The sequence below is a fragment of the Rousettus aegyptiacus genome, unplaced genomic scaffold (assembly GCF_014176215.1).
Source record: "Rousettus aegyptiacus isolate mRouAeg1 unplaced genomic scaffold, mRouAeg1.p scaffold_m13_p_1, whole genome shotgun sequence".
Taxonomy (NCBI): Eukaryota; Metazoa; Chordata; class Mammalia; order Chiroptera; family Pteropodidae; genus Rousettus; species Rousettus aegyptiacus.
The window spans coordinates 146906050-146911685 of NW_023416284.1; the positions used below are offsets into that span (position 1 = coordinate 146906050).

General features: G+C 38.9%; 1 long non-coding RNA gene across 1 annotated transcript; it reads right to left on the reverse strand.

The window, feature by feature from the left end:
• Positions 1–1370: 1370 nt before the first annotated feature.
• On the reverse strand, positions 1371–4693 carry LOC107506295. Its single transcript, XR_001595893.2, has 4 exons — positions 4559–4693; positions 2704–2781; positions 2167–2316; positions 1371–1698 (listed from the first exon to the last, which is right to left on the reverse strand). It is a non-coding gene; the product is annotated as an uncharacterized LOC107506295 (long non-coding RNA).
• Positions 4694–5636: the final 943 nt, after the last annotated feature.

Consider the following 5636-nt stretch of genomic DNA (forward strand, 5'->3'; position numbering starts at 1 on the left):
TCTTAAGTAAGTCATTTAACTTTTCTGGGTCTCAATTTCCTCGGATGTATAGTAAGGATAATAAAATCAACTTAGTGGATGGTTTGGGACTTAAATGAGATGTGTTTCTGTGTGTAAAACATGTAGCAAAATGCCTTACACATAGGGTATCTACAAAACTCTCAGAGATACAGTCTCCCTCGAGTCTCCTGTAAAAGAGAAAAGCAGCCTTATTCCTGTTTTATAGGTAAGGAAACAAAATCTCAGGATGATTAGACACTGAAACAAGGTCACCCAGCAAGTCAATGGGGAGCTTAGTTTCAAATACTAATGTCTGAGTTAGATGCTTCCACAGAAACCAGGGTTTAGCTATACTGTAAAAAGTCTCTTCTTTTCTGTTTCTGCCAATAGCCTAGAAACTCTTTGCGTCTCCCAGTGCTCACATTATCTTTGGATTCCCAGCACTTAAACTGGCACCTGGTATGGAGTAGATGCTAAACAAATGTTGGTTGAATGACAAAATGAATGAAAGAAGCAAAGCTGTTAGACTCCCACACTTGGGCTCTTTGCATCCAATGGAGGATTTCTCTCCTGCAAGTGTTTGGAATCATGGCACAAATCTTAAAGATAGACAGGCTTCCTCTGCTGCCCCTGGAAACATGGCTCAGCCTGCTTGCTATCGGTCCATCACTCGCCAGCACGAAGTGGTAAATGTGGCCAGGCAGGTATCTAATTCTCCACCGTCTTTCTTCCTCTTCCCTTCCTCTGGGACTCACCAGTCCCAGCTGTTTCCTCACTGTCTCAAAGTTATTTTTGCAGGCGCTCTGCAGAGCAGATGTCCCTGAGTGGGCATCTGACTTCTCTTACTGTAATGTCTTTACCCAAACAGCCAATTATGTTACTGACATCCTCAACTCCAAAGCTGGGGGAGGAAAAAAGATGAATCAGTGTAATGGGAGAATTCTGCCTCTCAGACTTTGCATGTTCCTCCTCCTCCTTGCATCCCCTCAGGTTCCTCCTCCCCACTGTCGACTGGCATCTGTCAGCTAGTGGCCAGACACTTAAACAGACTTTGCTAATTAGAGAAGTCACACCTCATGGTTGGCAGGCACACTATTGTGCCTGGGCCCCCTGCAAGGAGCCATATGGCTTTTGGGCAAAGGATTTGCCAGAGAGGAACAAGGGAGTCTCCCTGAGGGTGACGCCTGTCATGTGGGAGCCCCCTCTGAACACTCCTCTCAGGTAAAGTGTCTTCTTTCCCAGGTTGAATTTGAAGCTATTGTTGCTCTACTTCTAGTCATCTTGCTTCACTCGGGGGGAGGTTATAGTAAATTTGTCTTGGCAGCATTAAAACGGTTCTGTTGTTCTGTTGTTCTTTATTACTCCCCCATTCCAACCCCCTTCTCTTGTGAACTCTGAGTACGGCCATTCTATACTGGGTAAACTGAAGAGTATTTATTATTTAAAAATAATAACTTACAGTTGCGAAGTCTTGCTAAGCTTCTCACCTCCCCGGGGTAATTCTGAATGAATTAGGGAGAGTAGGTAGTGTTGGTCTCATTTTAGGGATAAAGATACTGAGTTTCAGGAGAATTAAGTAATTGGTCTGCCACATGATGGAAAAGAAGGCTGGATTGAGAATCCAGATTTTATTCCCGGTAGTCCCCAGACTGGATGTGCATCCTGGGTCGCTCACTCTTTTGATATCAACTCTCTTGTCTGCAATTCAAGGGAAAAAAATAATCTCTGAGGTTTTGGTTCACTCCAAGAGTCTTTATTTCCAAAGTCACTTAGTTTATAAGTGACCTAAATGATATTAAACTACCGTACGGCCATGTGCAGCTACAGAAATTGATCCTTAAGTGGGTTCATTCCCTCCACCCTAATTTTAATGATGGGAATTTTTCAAACACACATAAATGTAAGGAAAATAGTATAATGAACTCTCATATCCAATAAACCAGTTTCAACACTGACCGACATTTGCTCATCTTGATTCCTCTAGCCTTCTTGAAAAAAATCTGTAGTAGTTTAAAAGTAAAACCTAGATATCTTATTATTTTACCAGTACACATTTCACTGTGCATCTCTAAATGATAGGGATGTTTTTAAAAAACAAAACCACAATACCATTATCTCACTTAACAAAATTCACCACCACTCCTTAATAGTATGTATTACCCCTACCATATTCCAATTTGCTGATGGCTCAAAGATGTCTTTTTATAGTTGGTTCATTCGAGTCAGAATGCAAACAAGGTCTTCATATTGCATTTGGTTGTTAAGCCTCTTCTAAGTTTCTATCATCTCACCTCTTCCTCTTTTTTTCTTCTTGCACTGTTGGTTTATGGGAGAAAACAAGTCATTTTTTTTTCTGCAGAATGTGATTTAGCTAATTGCTTCTCTGTGGTGTCATTTAATTTGCATCTCTGTCCTCTGTATTTCCTATAAATAGGTAAGTAGATCTAGAGGTTTGACCAGATCCATGTCCAAGTTTTTAACTTTTAGGTGGTGCTAGGTACTTTCTGTTGGACATTTTGAGGCACATGGGGTCTGATTGGCGTGTTTGTTGTTGTTGTTGTTGTGATTCTGAGACTGGAATAAATTATAGGGTTTAGATATTATCCAAGAGATCCTTTCATTATAAATGAACTCATTTTTTATTTGCATTCTTCTTTAGCTTACATATTAACAGAGCCATTGAATTTAGAAAAATATACCTACCTTTATTCTATTCTCTTTCACCTTTTCAGCCTTTTTCTATTTCCCATGGTAGATACTCATTTTCTTCCTCTCCTACCACTAAAATATTAGAGAAAGATGAAAAGCAGTATTATACACATATAAAACAACCTTCAAATGTACACCCAGACATTTGATTTGGTGACAAGACAATCTGCTGCTTATTACAATAGTTATTGATACAAATGAATTTTGCATTGCTGTTTTGTAAACCTCTCAGTGGAAATTATTAAGTAATTGAGAATTTATACTTAAGTAAATTATGTAAATGAGAGGCCTGAAGGAAATGATCAATAGGGCTCTCAGGAACACAGCCGAGGTTTGTTTGTTTGTTTTTTTCAGTTAAGAATTTTTAAAACATCCTTTTGCTCAGCAGGCATGTTTCTGCTTTTGTTTCATCTCCATGCTAAGACAGAACACTCCTTGGGGGCAGCAGTCTGGAGGCAGGCTGGGCCCGCTGAGCAGGTGTGCCTTCTCACTGGGGAGCATTGCTGGTCCCACCTACAGTGGAATCGAACACATGAACAGCACAAAATGACAGCTGGCTGGTATTTACCTCTTGTGCATTGTTGTTATATTAATTTAGATCAGGGACACTGATATATGTCACAGGGCACATGTTATGGTGAAGAAAGCAGCAGAAACTTGTCACTTATTTTTAGTTCTCTGTAATTACAGAGGGTCTAACACACATTTCATCCATTCACACCCCTATAGAAAGATAGCACACTTTTTAAAGAAAGTAAGTCTATTACAATAATAGACAGTGGAAGTTGGCTTTTAAAATGTAATTCTGTCTTTTGTGCTATGCTACCAAACCGGTTTCCTACCTCTGAGCCCTTTCTTTACTCCCCTCTTATTCTTTGGTTTTAATCCCTTGCTCTGCCCCTCACAACTAGTGTGGCGCTTTGTGTGAGAAACAAAAGCTCTTGGAGCCTCAGTTGTCTCTTCCTTACAAAGGCATTAATCGTATCTATCTGGAGATTAATTGTTAGAATTAAGTAGAAGGAGTACTAGCTTTGAAGGCCTGGTAATGATTACCAGAGAACAGATAGCAGCACTATACGTGGTAGTTTAAAACCCTTCGTTGGCTCCCCCTTGCTCTTGATGTAGCAGGATCCAGCCTTTCTTTCCTCTCCAACCTTATCTCTCCCCACCGTGACTCTCTCGTCCAAACCCCCAGACTTCCTGAACTCTGGAATGTGCTGTGCTTTCTTGTCTTCCTGCCTTTTTACACGCTGTTTCCTTGGCTTAGATCATTGGCCTTACCTCTTCCTCTTTCCTTAGCTAATGCGATCTCAAAGTTCATGTTTCTACTTAGATATTGCTTCATCTAGGAAGATTTCCCTAATCTCAAAAAAGTATAGGGTACTATCAGAGAGTACTTATCACCTATGTTGTAATTCTTTTACTTGTCTCACTCTCTCATTAAAACTGTAAAGTTTTGAGGACAGGGATTATTGCTAAAACATTCGTCTTTGTAGCTCAATTTCCTAGCTCAGCGTATAGCATGTATTTGGTATTCAATATTTTTCATGGTCTGAATGAATAAAACGCTAAGTTCCAACTTTACTTTCTTTTTGGAAAATTGATGTCTTCCTTCTCCTGCTTGATCTTCATACTTTAGAATTATCACCTCATTATGCACAGTCTTGTTTCCTATAGTATATACTTTAGCACCTTATTATCTGTGGTTTTATTCTCAAATTCGTTTGTATCTTGCTCTTCTGAGTACCCCTGTAGGTAGACTAGGAACTCCACCCATATTGTATTAGTAATTGATTGCTATGCAACAAGCTTCCCCAAATTTAGCAGCTTAAAACAAATATCATCTCACACAGTTTCTGTGGGTCGGGAATCCAGGAGCAGCTTCGCTGGGCGGTTCTGGTTCAGGGTCTCTCATGAGGTTGCAGTCAAGGTGTCGGCCAGGACTGCGGTCACCTAAAGGATCTGGCTGTTGGCTGGAGGCCTACGTTTTCTACCACGTGTCCCGCTCCATAGGGCTTCTCAGGTGTCCTCACAACATGGCGGCTGGCTTCCTCCAGAGAGAGTGATGCAGAAAGAGAGAACGCAGGAAGCTGCTGCGCCTGTCTGAGGAACCTAATCTTCAAAGTCTCACACCATCACTTTTGCTTTTTTTTCTTTTTTTTTTTTTTTTTTTTTTTTTTAGAAATGAGTCATTAAGTCTGGCTTCCACTTAGGAGGAAGGGAATTGTGGTCTGAGAATATGGTGTGTATAGTTTCAGTCCTTTGAAATTTCTCGACACTTCTTTAATGGCCCGTTATGTGTTCAATTTTGTAACTATGTCTCCAGCTATTAAGTTCAGTGTTCTATATGTGGATTTCCCAATTGCTTGTTCAATCTCATATATGTTCAATGTTTTTTTCTTGCTTGATCTATTGATTGCTGAGAGAACTGAATTAAAATCTCCTACCATGACTATACATGTGTCTATTTTTCCACGTAGTTTTGTCAATTTTTTTTGAATACTTTAAGATAATATTAGGTGTACATTTAGGATTGTTATAGTTTCCAGATGAATTTAACATTTTTCCTATACAGTGATTCTCCTTATATCTAGTTATTCTTTTGCCTTAAAGATTATTTCGTTGATGTTAATGGCATAGATTGCTTTTGATTAATATTTGCCTGGCATACAGTTTTCATTCTTTTACTTTCAACTTTTTGTATTGTTATATTTTAGAGGTGTCTCTTGTTAGAAATACATAAGTAAATTTTTAAAAATGTGGTCTGACTACCTTGTTTTTTTTTATTAGAACATTTAGTCTAATATTATAATTATTGATATACTTGGACTTATCAATCTTATTTTATGCAATAGTGTCTCACTTTTTAAATGTTTGTTTTTCCATTTTTTTATCTTTTGGATTGATTTTTTTTCTCATTTCATTTT